The following is a 16,567-nucleotide window of genomic DNA, read 5'->3' on the forward strand; positions in this document are numbered from 1 at the left end:
TGGATAGCGAGGACTCTGCACAGCTTTTACAGTCCTGGCTTTGTGTGTTTGGACAGCTGAGGTTGGTGAGTGCTGAGATGTGGGCACGAACTTTAAAACTCTCCTTGGCAGGAAAACAGGTGGGATTAGGTGAATTGGAGAGTCCCTCGATGTGGTGAGGAAAAGTGATTTGTCGCTCATGACTTTCTTTAAACAGCTCAGTCTCCAGTCAGAGACAGACACTGGGATTTCTACTCGGGGGTTTTCCACCAGATTCTATGGTCTCGTGGTGGGGGCAGGGAACTGCGGTCCAGAAAATCCATTAGTGGAACAGAGGTGATTTGCTGTGGGCTGGGAAGGCACAGCTGGTGAGGACTCGGGGAAGAAAATAGTGAATGAACTGCTGAAAGATTTGTAATTCATCGTTGGACAGGGATTCCTGTAATGGGCAGGGAAGCAAACTCTGATTTGTTTGGATTGCTGGGACTTACATAACGATCAGGGAGCTTCGGGATACTAATTCAGGCTTAACCCTCAGAGCAGTGACCCGGGAAGGTATTTTAATGGCTTGATAACCAATTTGGAGGGTGGGAGTGTGTAATCACATCAGCATGCCGAGGTATCTGGGCACTGCAGGGGCGAGGCCGTGTTATCTCCAGCTCCAAAGAAGTTTGGTATTTGCATGACTTAACTCTGGATGTGTAGAGGGGCCTTAATTCCATAATGTGCTTTAGAAGGTTATGGCGGGAGGATTTCAGGTTTTTCTAGTACAGCCGTGGTAAACAGGAGTTCAGCTTTACTTGTGTTTTGTACAGGTATTCATAAGGAGTTTGGTTTGGATCATTTTGTGTCTCAAAATGTGTCAGAGTTATCCACAGCAAAACCTGGAGGGCTGTGGGCATTTCTGAAGAGGTGAAAAAAATAACAGGCTACCATCAGCCACTACATGTTTGGAAGGAACAGAAAAACAATTTCACATATGCATTTATATATAAACGTGGTGTAATTATGTTTTATATATATCAGAGGACAACTCAGTGGGAATAGTTTCACTTTTAATTTGTTTCAAGATCAATACCATAACTTAAATAACCTTCCAAAGGTACAAACACGGTAGAGTCACTTTCTCTATGTGGGTGGCTTACCTATTTTAATGTTGCCTTTTTTTTAAAGAAGGAAATAGAGATTTTATATTTATCATATCAGATGAAATTGAAATCTAAATATTTACATCTTTTCACTGGATCTGAGGTTGAGCACCAGCTGTAGGCGTTGCCAAGCTGTTTAAGTTGTCTCCTCCACGGAGCAGGTTGATTTCTCCAGGGTGGTGGAGCCTTGTGTTTCTGGCTCTTATTTTCTATCCTGTCTCTGCATCTGGAAATCCTTCCCTCTGTGGGCTCTGTGACCCGGCCTCACGTTCAGAGAGTGTTCCAGCCTAAACATGCTGAAGCTAAACACGTGTTGTCTCCACCAGAATGCAGAGTAAACTGCAAGCTGTGAAACTGGAGGGGGAGTTTGGGATACGAGGGTGTAAATAACTCGGAGATATTTGGTGGAAAAGAGCAGGAGGGGGAGGAAGGCCTCTTGCTTGCTTTTTCTCTGCCATCCCATTTCCTCAGTAACATTCTCTGTGCTCTTCACAAGCAAAGGTGGAGGATCATTTCTGTCTAAACAAGGGTAAACCAAGAGCAGACATAAGAACTGTTCCAGGCACAATCCAGCAGAAAAGACACTAAAATTCCTGAGTTTTCTGTCTCTGGTTTTGTTTTGCTTTCCTTGTTTCCTTGTGAATTTCTCGAGCAGGCTAGACATGAGGCTTTTAGGCTTCTGATCCACCAAATGAACTGATGAACACATAGCCCGTTTTGTTCTCCCTCCCTTGTTTTTAAGGATCATTTATCCAGACTCACGGGACTCCTTGTTTGTCTAACCTGTCTCTGGATTGTAAAACATGGTTCCATGTTTTAGTGTTTTAACTTCAACAAACAGTAAACATCTTCCATCAGATATCCTCAAAAATGTGTTTAGCCTGGGCACAACTGTTTCTATTGGGACCAAAAAAAATTTAATGCTCTCTTTTGCTTACATTTAATGCCTATAAATAAGTTTTTCAGAGGGGCACCTTTATCTAGCACACTGCCACTGTGAGAAGAAAGAGCATATTTGGATAAGCCTGGTTGAAGAATTAAACTCTGCTTCAGCTTTTGTGTGTTGCCCTGGCTTCCCAGTTTTCATTTATCCTTTTGTTTAGAGCAGGGGATGATGGTTTGACTTGCTGGGGGTGGGCACTTGGGTATCTTTAGGTCAGACCTTCTGCATCATGTCTGCAAGCATCTGGGCAGAGAGGATGGAGAGGAAAGAGCTTTCTATCTTCCTGCCTGTTCTTTTGTTCAGGTGCCCCAGCAGCAAAAGGAGCTTGACATAAAGGGGAGATTTATTTCACTGTCTAATGGAGCATCTGTATTATCAAAGGCAGATATGTCAGAGTACTTTCCCCCTCCCTGCTCTGTCTTTTGTTGTCTGAATGTCATTTTGCTGATAGAATTTGTGTTGCATTCCTTGTTAGCAAAGTAGAACTGAAAAAAAAAGGTGATGCTTTGTCTTAAACATTGTTACCAAAATCATCAGCTAAACAGCATTGAGTGAGGATTTTAATTCCTGGTTTAAAGATTGAGTATAATTTGGCTTTCAGACCTCCCATTTTTCCTAAATCAAGTTTATGGTAGCAGCAGCCATGAGTGTCAGTTTCTGATTATAAACAGATTTGGAGCCACTAAAAACCTCCTTGAAATCAGTTTGACAACTGTTTGAGAACCACCTTTTTAATATTCCCAGCAAGTTCCCTGCTGAGGTATCTTGCAGCAGCCTTGTAGATCTTGTAGATGTTAGTCTTTCCTGCATATTTTATTTTAACTTGCTCTTAAGCTTCCTAGGAGAATGCACATGGATAAGCTTTTCCAGGTTTTTTAAAAATTCATTTTTACATGGAAGCCTGTGCCCAGCAAGACAAGAGTTGAGTGGAAACTGGTTGTGCTGTGCTGGGGGCTGCAGCACCTTGGTGCTCAGAGCACCTTGCAGCAAGGTGCTTTTTGCTTTTGTTTGGGTTTTCTTGAGGCTAAATCCCAATTTCTCCCCACAGTTTCTGGCTCCAGGTGGATCTCTGGACCCGCAGGGGGGCAGAGGGTGCAGCAAATCCATCACCATGGGGACAGTGGGGTGGCTGGGGAGTCTCGGGGTGCACAGGCTCAGCTGGGAGAAGGGAAAGCAGATTGGCTGGTGCTGGTTTTTATTCCTGCAGTCCTTGGCAGCCCCTGGTCTGAACCACCAGGACCTGAGCAGTTCCTAAGGGAGCATCACCCCAGGCCTGTGCTGTGTGCCCAGGGCCCTGCACTGCAGAGACCAAGGGATATTCCGTCTGGAGGTGGGAAAAACAACCCTGGCAGCCTGTCTTTCCTCGAGGCTGGCAGCGGGAGCAGAGTCAGGGACATATTTCCATTTGACTCATCCGTTGTTGAGATGGTGACACCCTTGAGTCACATTAAAAACGAGACCTTGTAGCTGAATTGGCACATCACAGAGCAGGTGTTTGCTGGGGTTTTGGGGGGTTTGTCCTTGTTCAGAAAATTATTTTCCCATTCGCTGAGATGGGATGAAATTGATTAATGGTGTTGCTGATGTCCTGGGTTAAAAATAACAGGCAAACCTGATTCAGGCGGAATGCTGGAAGTTAGCTGTCAAGATAACCTGCTTGAAATAATTGTAAAGGCCTAAAAAATAAAATAAAATAATAAAAAAGATGAGTGCCCAGTAGCCAGATGGTTGGAAGAGAACACCCCACGATCAATGAGGCAATATGTAAATATTTTCGATCATTACCACAGTACTGCTGTGTTGACATTGAAATTCAGAGTGTTATTCTGTGGGACTCCTCATTGATCAGCAGATGAGCTCTGATAAAACGGAGGATGAAAGCACAATACTGAGCATTATTATGGATTGTGGATTTCATTGACAAGGACAGGCTTCCATCAAGGGCTAGGAATGGATTTCAGATCCTCTTTAAACACGTTACTCAGCGACTGTGTTCCTTTCCTGGCTGTCAGCTACCAATTAAATGGTGTTTTATTTCTTGAGTTGCTTTATTTAAGGTGAAATACTGCATAATTGACTAATTTTTCTGTGCTAATTGCTACATTTATATGGGAAGGGGCAAGGTGGAAGTTGACATAGAGTTCTCTGCTTGAAATATACCTGACTAGAAATGACTGGAACGTAATATCAATCAAACAGATTAATTAATTTAATTTTTTTCCCCACAAAAGATCCTCCTGGAAGCTGGTTGTAGAGACCCTGTCTGGCTGAGTCACTTAGAAACCTTCACGGGGGTGATAGCATTCTCATGAATAAAACATGAAGTGCCTCTGGCATACACAGGTGCTGAACCCACCCAGAGGCTTTTTCTTTTCTTTTTTTTTTCTTCCTCCTCTTTTAAAAAAAAAAAAATCCCCTTGGTTTTACTGCTCTCAGAGGGGAGTCTGAAGCTTGACTCTTTTGAAAGCTGCTTTTTAAGATCTACCCACCCCAAAGCAATCCCAGTGCCAGCAGGGGCTGCTGGTGATGGTTCCTAGTATCCCATCCTGGAGGCAGGAGGGAGCTTTGGGAAGGTGATGTGTGTGGGGAACAGGTTGCCACCTTTGGGTGATATTAAATGTGACTTTCTGTTTTACATAGGCTGCTGTGAGGTTCCTAAAAATCTTGTAAGTTCTACTATAGAATGTAGGGTTTGGGGTTTTTTTAAATTTCTTTTCTTGCAGTTGATCAGAGCAATGGGTTGTAACACGTCCCATTTCATATAAGGGAATAAAGACTTTTAAGAAAGGATTAATTACTTCTAAGGAAGGAGGGAGAAGGCTCTTGGCAAATGAAAAACTCATTATAGCTGCAGCAGAGTCCAGAGCCCAGGCAGCTTCTGGAAGCATTTTTCTGTTTGTTTTCCCTCCCTTTCCCTTGGGTCTGGCTGCTTACAGTGCAGCCAGGACCTCGTGCTCCTTTGGGAATGTAACCCCGGGGCACTCCGAGGGTCCAGATGCTACAAACATCCGAGAGGGAAAAACGGTCTCGGTGCCTTTCCAAGCTGTTCGTATTTTCCAGTTAACTGCTGCATTTCTCTTGCATGTTGATTAATTTCCTGGCACGTTCTGGAGCCTGTTCCTCCCATTAGAGTTCTTCAGGATTTTGAATTTATTTCCCGGTGGTCTGTTGATATTTAGTTGCTCACTTATATCCCCTTAGCACTTTAGGGTGGCTGGTAGGAGAACAGAAACCACCTTTTCTGAGGATAAAGGGCTCTGGAGACTCTCTGTGGTCTGAAACTAATGCTTCCAAACCATGGGCATGTGGTGTTTGACCACGGCTGACACTCGTTAGGGATTAGAATTTATTAATGCAGATTGGGCAAGAGCAGGAAGCTGAGCTACACCAGCTGTGGTGGTCTTGAGGAACAGTTGTGCTGGTTCATTTCTCCCTGCAAGATGGTGCTGTCAGTGCCTCTGCCTTTGCAGAAGCCTTTTTATTGCCCAAGGCTGGTGAGTTGTGGTTTGGGGTTATCACCAGGTGTGTCTGTCCAGGTAATGGTGAGGTGGGAGCTCTGCCCATCCCACCAGGATAAAGTGATTTAGTGGTGGCAGCGATGCTGCCTCCTGGAAGGACTGGAAAGTGAAGTGCAGCACATCAGTTCAGCAGAGAAGCCTTCAGAAGCCAGCAGAAAGCATCTTATAATTAATTAATCATCCTCCATGGAAAGGTAAATGCCAGTTCAGTTAATGCAATGTGGTGTTTTCAACATTGGTGCTAAAAACGAGCCATGTGGCACCTCTGCCTCTTTGCAAAAGATATTTACATGTGAATCTGTCTATTAATAGCTGTGGTCTGATTTCCTGTGCCTCAGGTGCCGCTGAGCTGTCCTGCTGCTCCAGAACCAAACGTGGTCTTTGATTCGGTTCTGGGCTGTTCCAGTGCCCAGAGGCTTCCCTGGGGAGATGCTTCCCTGAAAACCTTTTGAGTTTGTAACATTCCTCTTTGCAAATCAGCCATAATAAAAATGTCATTGCAGCCTTTTGGGAGCTCTTGCATTAACTCACATTTCTGTGTTTTTGTTGCGTTGCCTTTTCCTGGTGGTTTGGACAAATGTGCCCCTTGTTTAACAATGCAGAATCCTCCCACACTTCGGGAGTTTAATTTGAAAGCAGAAGCAGTTTTAACTGTGTACTTGATTTCCATTTAGCAGAAAATGTTTCTGGAATGCAGACAGGGTTAATGATTATAGAAGAGGATGAAAATCTGACAATTTTTAAGTTTAAATTTTGCCTTGGTAATCTGTTCTCACACCTAAAAATAAGTAAATTAAGAATAGCATCGGCAAGGCCTCTGCAAACTGCAGTGACTTTAAAAAGTGATGACATGGGAATACAGTCAAGGTGAATTGTTTATGATTATTCCAGAAAACAAGTTTCATAAACGTCATAATGTCCTAGGCTACATTAATTATCTATTACTTTTAGTATTTGCTGCAGAGAAAATGCCAATGTTTCTGTTTTCCCAGAGGCAACACTTTCACTTTCTCTTGTACAGAAATGTTTTTGCTTTTAATCACTTTTGATTGCAGTACCATTAGCAAGTGTGCAGAGAACTCAGTTTTTCTGCTTGGAACAATTGCTACAGACTTACTGTCACTGAAAAGAAGAACTTTTGTCATCCTTCCCTAACCTACGACACAGGGAAAAAAAAAACCCAACCCCAGAATAAAAAATAATAAAGGAGGTAGGAAGATTGATTTTCCTTAACTGGAGGAGGCTTTGTGGCTGCCCTTCCAGGCTTGCAGGTGCCCTGGGGGGCTTTGAGATTGGCCTTAGCCAAGCTCTGAAACCCTTTGTAGCCCTGTGTCCAGGCCCTGCTAATTCTGAGTTACAATTTATTTACAATTTATTTACAATTTATTTACAATTTATTTACAATAGTGGGCTGTAGTGAATGGTTCTTTTGGGAGGATAACCAGCACCTAGAGAGACTTGTCTTGCTTGTAGAAAATGGGGAAAGAATGGATGTGGAAAAATCCCAGTGTGCTTGAGGAATGAATTATTGTGTAACTTTTGAAAATTGGTGAGGCTCAATCAGACTGGATGTGTACTGAGTTAACTACATAGCTATAATGAGTCCTTTTAAAAGGGAAAGGTAATGTGAGGATTCTTGTTTACTTGCAAATAACGGTAGAATGGCTAAAAGGACTAATGAAATACTTGCTTTCATGAAAAGGCATTTAAAATTCAAAGGCAAAGCAAGATTAAAATGTTATATTTAAATATATTTCCATCATACAGATTTGAATAGTTGCTGTAGAGAGAAAGTCGTTTGGGCTTTGCATCATCATATTGTATAGAACAGTAGGGGAAGAAACACTTTACATTTCCATCTATGAGAAGAATTTTTATTTAAAGCATTCCTTAAGAATTTAGTGGGTTAATTCTGCCCCAAAGGACACACACACAATACTGGCACAGGTATCAAATCATTGAATATTATTTCTTCAGTTACAAAGAAGATACAATTTTAAAAGTAGTGATTTTTGGTGTTAATTTTGTTGCAATCCTGAAGAGTTAATTTTATTTATCTCCTGGTCTTGACTGTATTAATGTTGTCGGCAAGATCAATAGTCAATGAAAGAAAAGAAAACTAAGATTCAGTTTCAGATAAATTGTGATTGGATCCTAAACCACAGGGCCACAGATTGGACCTGTGGTTTCCAGTTCTGACAGATCCAATCTAAAAGTTGCATCACAGAAGGTTTTTGAGATAGGTTAAGCAACTTGATGCCAAACACTTTCAACATTATTATTATTATTATTATTATTATTATTATTATTATTATTTATTACCACCCAGCCTGGGAAAGCAGAAGTGGCATTTGGGCTCTATGTGCCTGGCTCAGCTGTGAATCAGCAAATGACGTTAATAAGCATTTGTGGACTAAATATATTTTTAAGCTGTCTGGCTGCTTGCTCTTGGTGAGATTTCTGAGATTAATGGTCCTGAAATGTTACTCGCATTTGCTCTTCCTCCAGGATGAATCTGACCTGTGCAAGCACTATTATATTTCTTTAAATTGCTGTGCAAGAAGTTACAGGAGTGAAGATCAGTTACTGTTTTTTTTTTTTTAAGCTGTTGGCAAGACATAAATTTATGTTAACAGAATCAGTGTTTGCAGCTAAAGATATTGATGGTTTTTTCTGTTTTCAGGTTCTTTAGGGGAGGAAACAGAGTATATTGATGTTTTATTTATTTATTGTGTAACACTTTGGTGGCAGGTGCTTGTGTTGAGGTTTGGATCCAAGTCCCAGCAAGGAGATGTGCTTTTATTTGTGTGCTTGTGAGCCCAGATTTGCACATTCTGGTGCACAACAGAGCTCCTGCTGCTGGGAAGGAGAGCTGGGAAGGACTGTGCCCTTCCTGACCTGAAAGGGATATTTCTGCTGATGGAGAATTGAGTGAGATAGAGACAATTTTAATGTGAGCATGTGGGTTTTGGGGGTCCATGGGTGACGTGTCCTGCTCTATCACCATTAGACCAGTGCTGACTCTGCTCTGGCTGCTGCTTGGAGGACAGAGAAACAAAGATAAGCCAAGACATTAAAGGAGACCTAAACGAATGTGGATATAACTGGGGAAATCATCAGTAGAGAGGGGAGTGGAGAGCACAAGTGTGCCCTAAAGTGCAACCCAGCTGCTTTAAAAGCAGCATTGGAACCAGTGCAGTGGTTGGAGGTGAAGACAAGGCTGCCCAAAGGAATCTCTTAGAAAGGCAATGGGGCTGCTTGGAATGACAGGCAAAGCAAGAACTTGCTCTGCAGGCAGGTTCCTTCTGCCCTCAGCCCTCTGACAAAAATCAGCCTTGGGGGAGAGCAGGTGGCTGGAGTAGGAGTATAAATGAGGTGCCTGGGCTTTCCCGACCTGGATTTGCCCTCCTGTGTGCTGCTGGTTCACCAGCCCTTCATTCCCTGTGGGAGCTGCTGTCTCCTTGCTCCTCCAGCTGTGGAAGGATCTGTGGGGATTACAAGGGCAGCTCCAGCTCTGCTTCCACCCTCAAATGTGGGACCCTGCCTGGGTTCTGGGGGCACCCTGGAAGAATCTGTGATGTGCTGGATTTCTCTGTGGTGATGTCTCCCCTGTGGAAGTCACCGAGCTCTGAGTTTAGAAAGGAAATGCTTTGAGGGGAAGTGTTGTACAGAGGGAGCACGTGAGAGTGGTCAGTGCAACGCATGTGTTTTTTCTTCTCTTTTTTTTTCCTTCTTAATTTCCATGAGTTAGAGATGACGATGACTCATGGTTTGGAACACACTTTAAATCCCTGAGGTGCTCATTGCCGCCTACTATCACGTATTGAATTTCTGACATACCGGAGGGATGTCTGCAGAGAAACTCTGATGTGCAATTATAAAATGTTGTAGCTTTATGTTGTTTGCATAGGAGCCATTAGCATGGTGGAACTGAAAAAAATAATGCAGCTTTATTCTTGCTCTTGATTTCCCATGGGCATGGCAGTTCAGCAACTGTGTTCTGTCTTTTTCTAGGATGTTGACACATGTGGACCAACAGTGACATCCTTTTTCAGCAATGCTGTCTTTGCTCCCTCCTGCATTCAGAAGCATCTAGAGAGATTTTTTGCAGAAGGTAGGTTCTGACATTTCAGCTGGATGGCTGTTCTTTTTCTGGGTTAGAAAAAAACATTTAGATGTTACTAGGGAGAATGGTAATTTATCTGAGGGATACTAACTCGCTGCTGGTGAGAGGGGATTAGCCTTAGCTTGGGTTCCACTTGAATAAATGCTTGGGGAAAACATGATAAAATGGAGGCTGGAGAATGGCTGCAGGAGCTCTTTGAGGAGGGCTTGGCAGTCAAAGGACATGGTTGGCTTAAATTGCATAGATGTGTGCATTGGTAATAAACTTCTTTTGAATGAAAGCTCACCGCACTCCTTGGTTTTATCTGCTTAGTCAACATCTTCTTCTGCTTAAAATCTTTCAAATAAATAACTATTCACCAGACTGAAATTTGTTTTCAGTCTCTCTGGGTTTATTCCTCGAGGTCACAGCAGCTACACTGAGGCTGCAGTGACACCAGCTCTGTATTAACATGCACTATCTTTATCAGAAATTGTTGAAAACTAGGGGTGATTTGAATACCTTAATTGTCTCCTGTCAGGAAATTGGCTCCCAGTGATTACCAGTTTCCAGGTCGATTTCCTTCCTGGAGCCTCTCTTTGGGATTAGCAGAGCCCAGTGTCAGGCTGGGTAGGCTGTTCTCCCTCTGTGGAATACCTGATTTCCTCAGGACACAGCCTGGCAGCTCCTGCCTGCCCACTACAGCTCCAAAGGAGCCGTGTCCGCATCTCTCTGGGATCAACATCTGCCAGCAGCAGCTTTAACAGAGGAGTTTATGCTCAGAGAGGCATTGATTGCCATGAGTTTGTGCTGCTGTGCTGAGGGGGAACATCCCAAGAGCTTTGCCTCCTGTTTTAGGTCACACGCTCCCCCACAGCCTCTTGTACAGGGAGCATTTTTCTCCAAATTAGCAGTAACAGCAGAGAAGAAATGCAATCCTTGGCAGAGCTTAGGGTTTGCTTTGCCCCAAGGCTGAGGCTCCACTCATTTTGCTTGCCTGAAGGATTTTACAGGGCTGATGAGGTGCCCAAGTGGTCATTAATTCTCTGGGTAGGTGAGGGAAAATTGCCTCCAGAACGGTCTTCACAGGAAAATGAATCCCTGCTCTTGCGTCACCAGAGAGGAGTAACGTCTGTGAGTTGGCAGGTAGGGAATGTAGGGAGAGAAATGGGTTTTAAACCTTGTCAGGGAATGCAGTGCTCATGGAGACAAAAAGCTGAACTGCCATGTCCAGGAAAACGCTGTAGGCACCGGGTAATTTCCCCCTCTGTTCTGCCAATATTGCTGTGCAGCCCTTTGTTTTTCAGAACCAGGAGGCTTTCAATTCAAACTGCTGGACAGAATGAAAATGTTGAGAGAATGCTCCTCTGCAAGTCATCCTTGGGAGGATTTTGCATAGATCTATTTCAAAATCTAGGGAAGCGTCCTCAATCCCTGCTGTGAGCAGAGCCCAAGGGATGTGTGTGCGGACGTGAGCCGTGTGTGCCGGTGATGTTGGGAGCTGTGGGACCCAGGCAGGGAGCCAGGGGGGAGTGCAGTGTGAGGAGGAGACAGAAAGTGTTGGTAATACCTGCTGCTCTGTCCCTCAGCATCCTCATTTCCAGCTGTCCAGGTACACTGTGCTGCCTTTTTGTGCTTCCACTGTTGCTGTAGCTGCAGAAGCCTGGATGGGATGAGTGTTTCTGTCTGTAAGAAGAGGCAGAGGCTGACATTGGGCAGGAGGATAATAAGAGGGGAAGGTAGATGAGGTTGAATCCAAGGGTGCCTGAGAAGATGTGAGACAGGCTGGGGACAGGGGACTCGTGCACTGGGGAAGTGACGTCCCCTCTAAGCAAAGGAAGGAATGTGTCGTGTTCTGTCAAAAGGAAGCACAGCTTTGCTTTGCAGTTGCCTCCTTCTGATGTCCTTCCAGCACTCCCTGCCTTGCCTCAGCACCTGTCCTTGTGCCTGTGCCATGCTGGGCTGTGATTTTCCACCCCTGGCTGTGTGATGTGACCAGCTTTTCTCCTTCCAGAGCCTTATGTCCTTTTATATGGACACAAATTGGGCTTGAACCTTACTTTTTCTGCACCTTGTACTTACCAGAGGACTTAGTGGGGGACCCACAACATGAGAATTGAACCCCTTTTAAGGAGTGAGTTTGTGGGAACTGACTAAATGAGAAGGAAATCTGTCTTCATGCTGGATCCTTCATCAACTGCATTGAAAAACTCACTGTAATGAGTTAGATCAAGGGGATAACACTCCAGGGAACTGGGTGATGGCTGCTTTTGTACTGGCAAGGAGGGGAACCCTGTCTGGTGGTATAATGGAGCAGCACAATTGTGACATTCCCCCATCTCAGTGTGTAAAGGTTGTGGGTTAGAGTGGCACTTGTTACTGTGCCAGGCAGGGATAAGGGGGAGCTGCTGAGAGGTGGGGAAAGGGGAATGGGATCTTATAAAGGTGGGAGAGAGTTACAGGTAAACCCATTTAGACCTGACAGGACACAGATGTTTGGAAAGGTACAGAAGGGTCCCTTTTCAAAAAGAAGTGATCTGCAGAGTCTCCTGTATCATCTGGCACTGAAATTTCTCATGGAAACAGGAGTGAGTTTGTATTTTTGTGGTTTTCCTCCTTTTACAATAGAAACACGAGACACGAGGAACTGTTTGGACATACGTCTTTAACTGGGAGGAAAGGGTTGTGATGCTGCTGTGGTTGTAACCACAAACTAACTGACAGTTTCCTGCTGCAAGTAACTTTCTATAGATCTAAACCTCCTTCATTTGTGTTTGTTTTTCTGTGCTGTTTAAATATCTGAGGAAGATTCTGTTGCTGCTAGGCTTCTATATTTTTACAAAGTCTTTGTTGTAATTTTGGGGGATGGTGACATGAAGAGAGATGATTACAGCACTAATACAAACTTAGGTGGTGTCCAAAGAGTTTCTGTATTTTACAATCTGGTTTAATGTAGAAGTGAAAAAGTAAAGCCATTAGATGTGTGTCAGGCTGGTTTTGCAGTTACATTTGCATGTACAAAGCTCTGTTTATTTCTAAGGAGAGAAGATGTCATCATGTGAACTTGCCTGTGTGGCTGAGATGCTTCATCTGATATTTCCATGGCATCATTACTGGCTTTTAATTCTGCTGCCTCCTTCCCACCCTTCTCCCCTGTGATGTGTTAAATATCACAGCTGCAAAAATGAGGGCTCCTTTTTTCCCCTGCTGTTCCCATTCCAGCTGGAAAACTTGGACAGAACCTTCCCTTGTGGTTTGTGATACTGTAAATAAAGGCTTGGGAGGTCACACGTTTTCCATCTCAAGTTATTTTGATTCCAGTGCTGGAATGGGAGAGGAGGAGGGAGGAGAGGAATAAAAATAAAAACAAAAACAAAACCTCAAACTGTTGTAGCTTATTGTGGGAAAAAAAGCTCATTAATGCAAAGGGGAAGTAGTTGGAAAAAAGGCCTTTGCAGACAGGACTTAGTCTTTGACTGAAGCTGTGACTTGGATAATTAGGGTCAAAGATTTCAATGGAGTTTTCTATAAAGCTTTGAAATAAAAGTTATCTACAAAGCTGAGGCCCTGAACACCAGCTCCTGTGATCTGGTCTGTTTCTGTCTGCCTTAAAAGGTGCATCAGCCTGACTCTATAGGCATGTGGGTGAGTAATTTTACCTGTATCCCTCTGAATATGGTTACTCATACTCTTAAATGTCAGTTAAGTGTGGAGCTGTGAAATTCTGGTTGTAGGTCTCGCTGGCTGTGGTCGGGTGAACGGGAGCCATGTTCGCAGTACCCCGTGGGCTGGGGGGTGGGAAACCTGTTTGCACATTTCCTCAAGATTAATACTGCAGTTCATCCTTCTGCAAATCCCCACAGAATCGTGGCTGGTACTGCTGCTGTTCACAGCTGGTGTCCCACATCTGCAGGCTTGGGCTCCTCAGCTGAGTCCCTTCTCGTGTTGGCGTTTGAGGCTTTGCTTACTCACAGAAAACACTGTTTAGGTTTAACCTTATCGCATTTTTCTCTTTTGGTATTTGTATAATCATGTTTTGGATTTACTAAGAAATGAGCTCAGGATGAGGTCCACTGGGCTTTACTCTTTGGTGGTGAAGTGCTGAGTGTGATGAGTATTGGCTTAGAGAGGAGACACTAACACTTACTGGCAACTGTGTCGCTCACTTTTGTGGAGTTCTGAAGAGATCTTTTCCTGGTAATGATTTTTTCTGTTGGCTTTTTTATCAAAACAGGATACAAAATGTGAATATAATTTGTCACTGCTGAACTCATGTTGTACCTTGACACTACAAAAGTGTTTCTTTTTCCATAAACTGTTATATTTATAATGTACAGCAGGAACAAAAGAGGAACATTCCACATCTAGATGTTAATCTCTGCACCTGGTAGTCTTTTGATTCAGTAACTTTTCTTCCTTGATCTTGTTTCACGGGTTTTTTTATTTTAATAGGCACAGGACATATGGACATAAAAAATAATGGCCCAATTTCACCCCTGCTGTAGCTCATTGACGTCATTAAAGCTACAGCAGGGATGACTTGGCCCAGATTCTTTAAAAATAAGACCTGATGAACAACCCCTCCTGGAAAAGCTCTGTGGAGAAGGTTGTCCTGAGCACAGCATAGAGCAGATGTGCTGCAACTCACCCTGACATTCAATACCATTACCCTTGATGTTCCAGTGAGATCCTGGCCCTTTCTGGAGGGGCAGAAGGCTGCAGATGTGTTCTAGATGTGCTTTTACCATGTCACGACAGAGTGATGGAAAGGGGCAATTAATGAAGTGAGAGAAGGGCACTTAAGGCAGAGGCAGGTCTGGGTGGAAACCTCACTTGCTTGGAAGTTGTGGGAGCTGTCTGTGCCTGAGGACTGGGCTTTGCACATGGTGAGGCAGAAGATGGAAATGTAGAATTATCTGGGAAAAACTCTTGCCCTGAGCAGGTTTTTAAGAAGATGATTTGGGTGTGTTTTGTATTTTTGTACCTTTTCCTCATATCCTCTGTGATGTCTGGGTATTGGCACACAAGGATCAGCCATCTGAATGTGGCAGTTCCTGGCATACAGGAGCACTGAAAGGTTCAGTATCTCAAGGTAGGTCTAAGGTGCAGCTGCTTTTTCAGGGCATATTTCCTTATAACTGGCCATAGAAAATATAAATTTTAGGTTATGTAGATTAAAAAAGGCAACATGAATCATGGTGAAAATAGTAGATATAACCTTAAGTGCTGAGTCTGAATTCAGCTGAAAAACATGCTTTCAGATCTGAGCACACTGGAAACAGAAAGGTGAAAATGTGAAAGGTTCTCAAGAGCTGTTGGCTGCTTTCTGTTTACTAAAATAGTGGTGGCAATTCATAGGTGGTAACTCTGAAAATCTTCAGGCTAACATACAAAATGGGTGTTTTGCTCACTGTTATTTATAACTGCAGGAAGAAACACCCTTTAGAGAGCAGTCAGAGCCCCAGAGCTGTATCTGAGGTGGGTGAATGCCTGATCACTTTTTGTACAGCCAGTATTCATTGCCTGGAGTATCTTTAATTTAACTGAATCCTTGGTGGTTATAACTGTGTCTGGCCAAGACAGGTTCTCTTGCAGTGAGTCCAAGAAATCAGATAGTTCTTTTTCCCATGCCAGACTCTTCTGGTCCACTGAATATAACTGCAAGAACACATAGTTCCCAAGGAGGAAAATGCTTACTGTGTTTTTGGTGACAGCTGAAGCTAACTTGGGGGAGGGCAAGATGGAGCAAATGGCACTTGTCTGCTTATGAGAGCATGTTCGTTCTAAGGGAATTTGAGTTGGAAAGTTTTTTGCAGTGAAAAGCCAGAATAGTGTCAAAGTGACATTGACTAGTATAAATAGTGAAGGGAGAATTAAATCTTTAAAATATATTCAGCCCTTTGATTAGTCATCCAAAACTCTGCTGGTAAGACAGGGAAAGCAATCTGGGCTTAACCTGATAAATGTCCTTCTAATGGTGGAAAACGTAAGAAAACCCAAGAATTTAATTCATGATATCCAAAGAGGCCATGCAGCAGCTGGCAGGGGACTTCTAAGAGCATTAATCCTAGAGGAAACGGGAAAAGGTAGCTGAAAACTCTGCAGCCTTAACAATTTTTGGAATTGAAAGATATTTGATGTAATGCAGATAAAGATGATTAGCTTATTTTATTGCATTGAATACATTCTTGTCTGATTAAACTATCTTGCTTGGAGGTTCTCTTTCCTTGTGTTGTCTTCTTCATCCATTGCAAGCTCCCCTATGTCATTGTGGGTGGACCTGTTTAGGATCTAACCATGCTTTTACTGAGGTTAAAGGCAAAATTTGATGGGTGAGAAAAGAACCTGCCCTGGGACTTGAAGTGAACCCCCACCATCTCTCTCTAACCAGACTGATGAGCAGCAGCATGGATTGAATATTTATGCCAGATCCAATAAAACCTTGATGATTACAGAGAAGGGTTGAAGAGAGGATTCTGTCTGAGTAAAAGAATGTATGAAAATTTTAAATTGCATATCTTTGTGACTGACCTATAGCAGTTAATTTTCCTGAGCCAAGGCTACATTGTCATGAGTTTTAGCAGAGTAGAGAAATGATTAATTTCTGGGGTGTACAGAGATCTTTTTTAATAATCAGAAACGTGTCATCTGGTTGAAAATACAGTTTTTCAGGAAGGAGGGGAGCTGTAAATGGGCAGTTGCTCGTTGTTATGGATGCAGTCAGAGCACACATATCCCTGTAAAGCAAACCCATCTCCCTCTCTGTGGCACTCAGGCAGTGCTGGGAAATGATGAGCTACAGCCAAGTCTGGTTTCCCGTTCGTCCTCTGGAACGTCAGCACGTGGATGTCACGCTGCACACACATCCCCAGGC

General features: G+C 43.4%; 1 protein-coding gene across 21 annotated transcripts in view; it reads left to right on the forward strand.

Moving 5' to 3' along the window:
• PITPNM2 (phosphatidylinositol transfer protein membrane associated 2) overlaps positions 1-16,567 on the forward strand; it is a 124,394-nt gene that overhangs the window by 5,581 nt on the left and 102,246 nt on the right. For 12 of the 21 annotated variants that reach the window (XM_086855288.1, XM_086855276.1, XM_086855279.1 and 9 more), the window contains exon 2: positions 9,603-9,702. The exons of 3 other annotated variants lie outside the window; for them this stretch is intronic. The gene's annotated coding sequence lies outside the window, so the exon portion shown is untranslated. Of the gene's footprint in view, positions 1-4,495; positions 5,783-9,602; positions 9,703-13,093; positions 13,339-16,567 lie in introns of those variants that run through there. 6 more of the 21 variants (XM_086855277.1, XM_086855286.1, XM_086855281.1 and 3 more) reach the window with 5 other exon arrangements.

The sequence above is a fragment of the Cyanistes caeruleus genome, chromosome 18, assembly GCF_971803275.1.
Source record: "Cyanistes caeruleus chromosome 18, bCyaCae1.hap1.1, whole genome shotgun sequence".
Lineage (NCBI taxonomy): Eukaryota > Metazoa > Chordata > Aves > Passeriformes > Paridae > Cyanistes > Cyanistes caeruleus.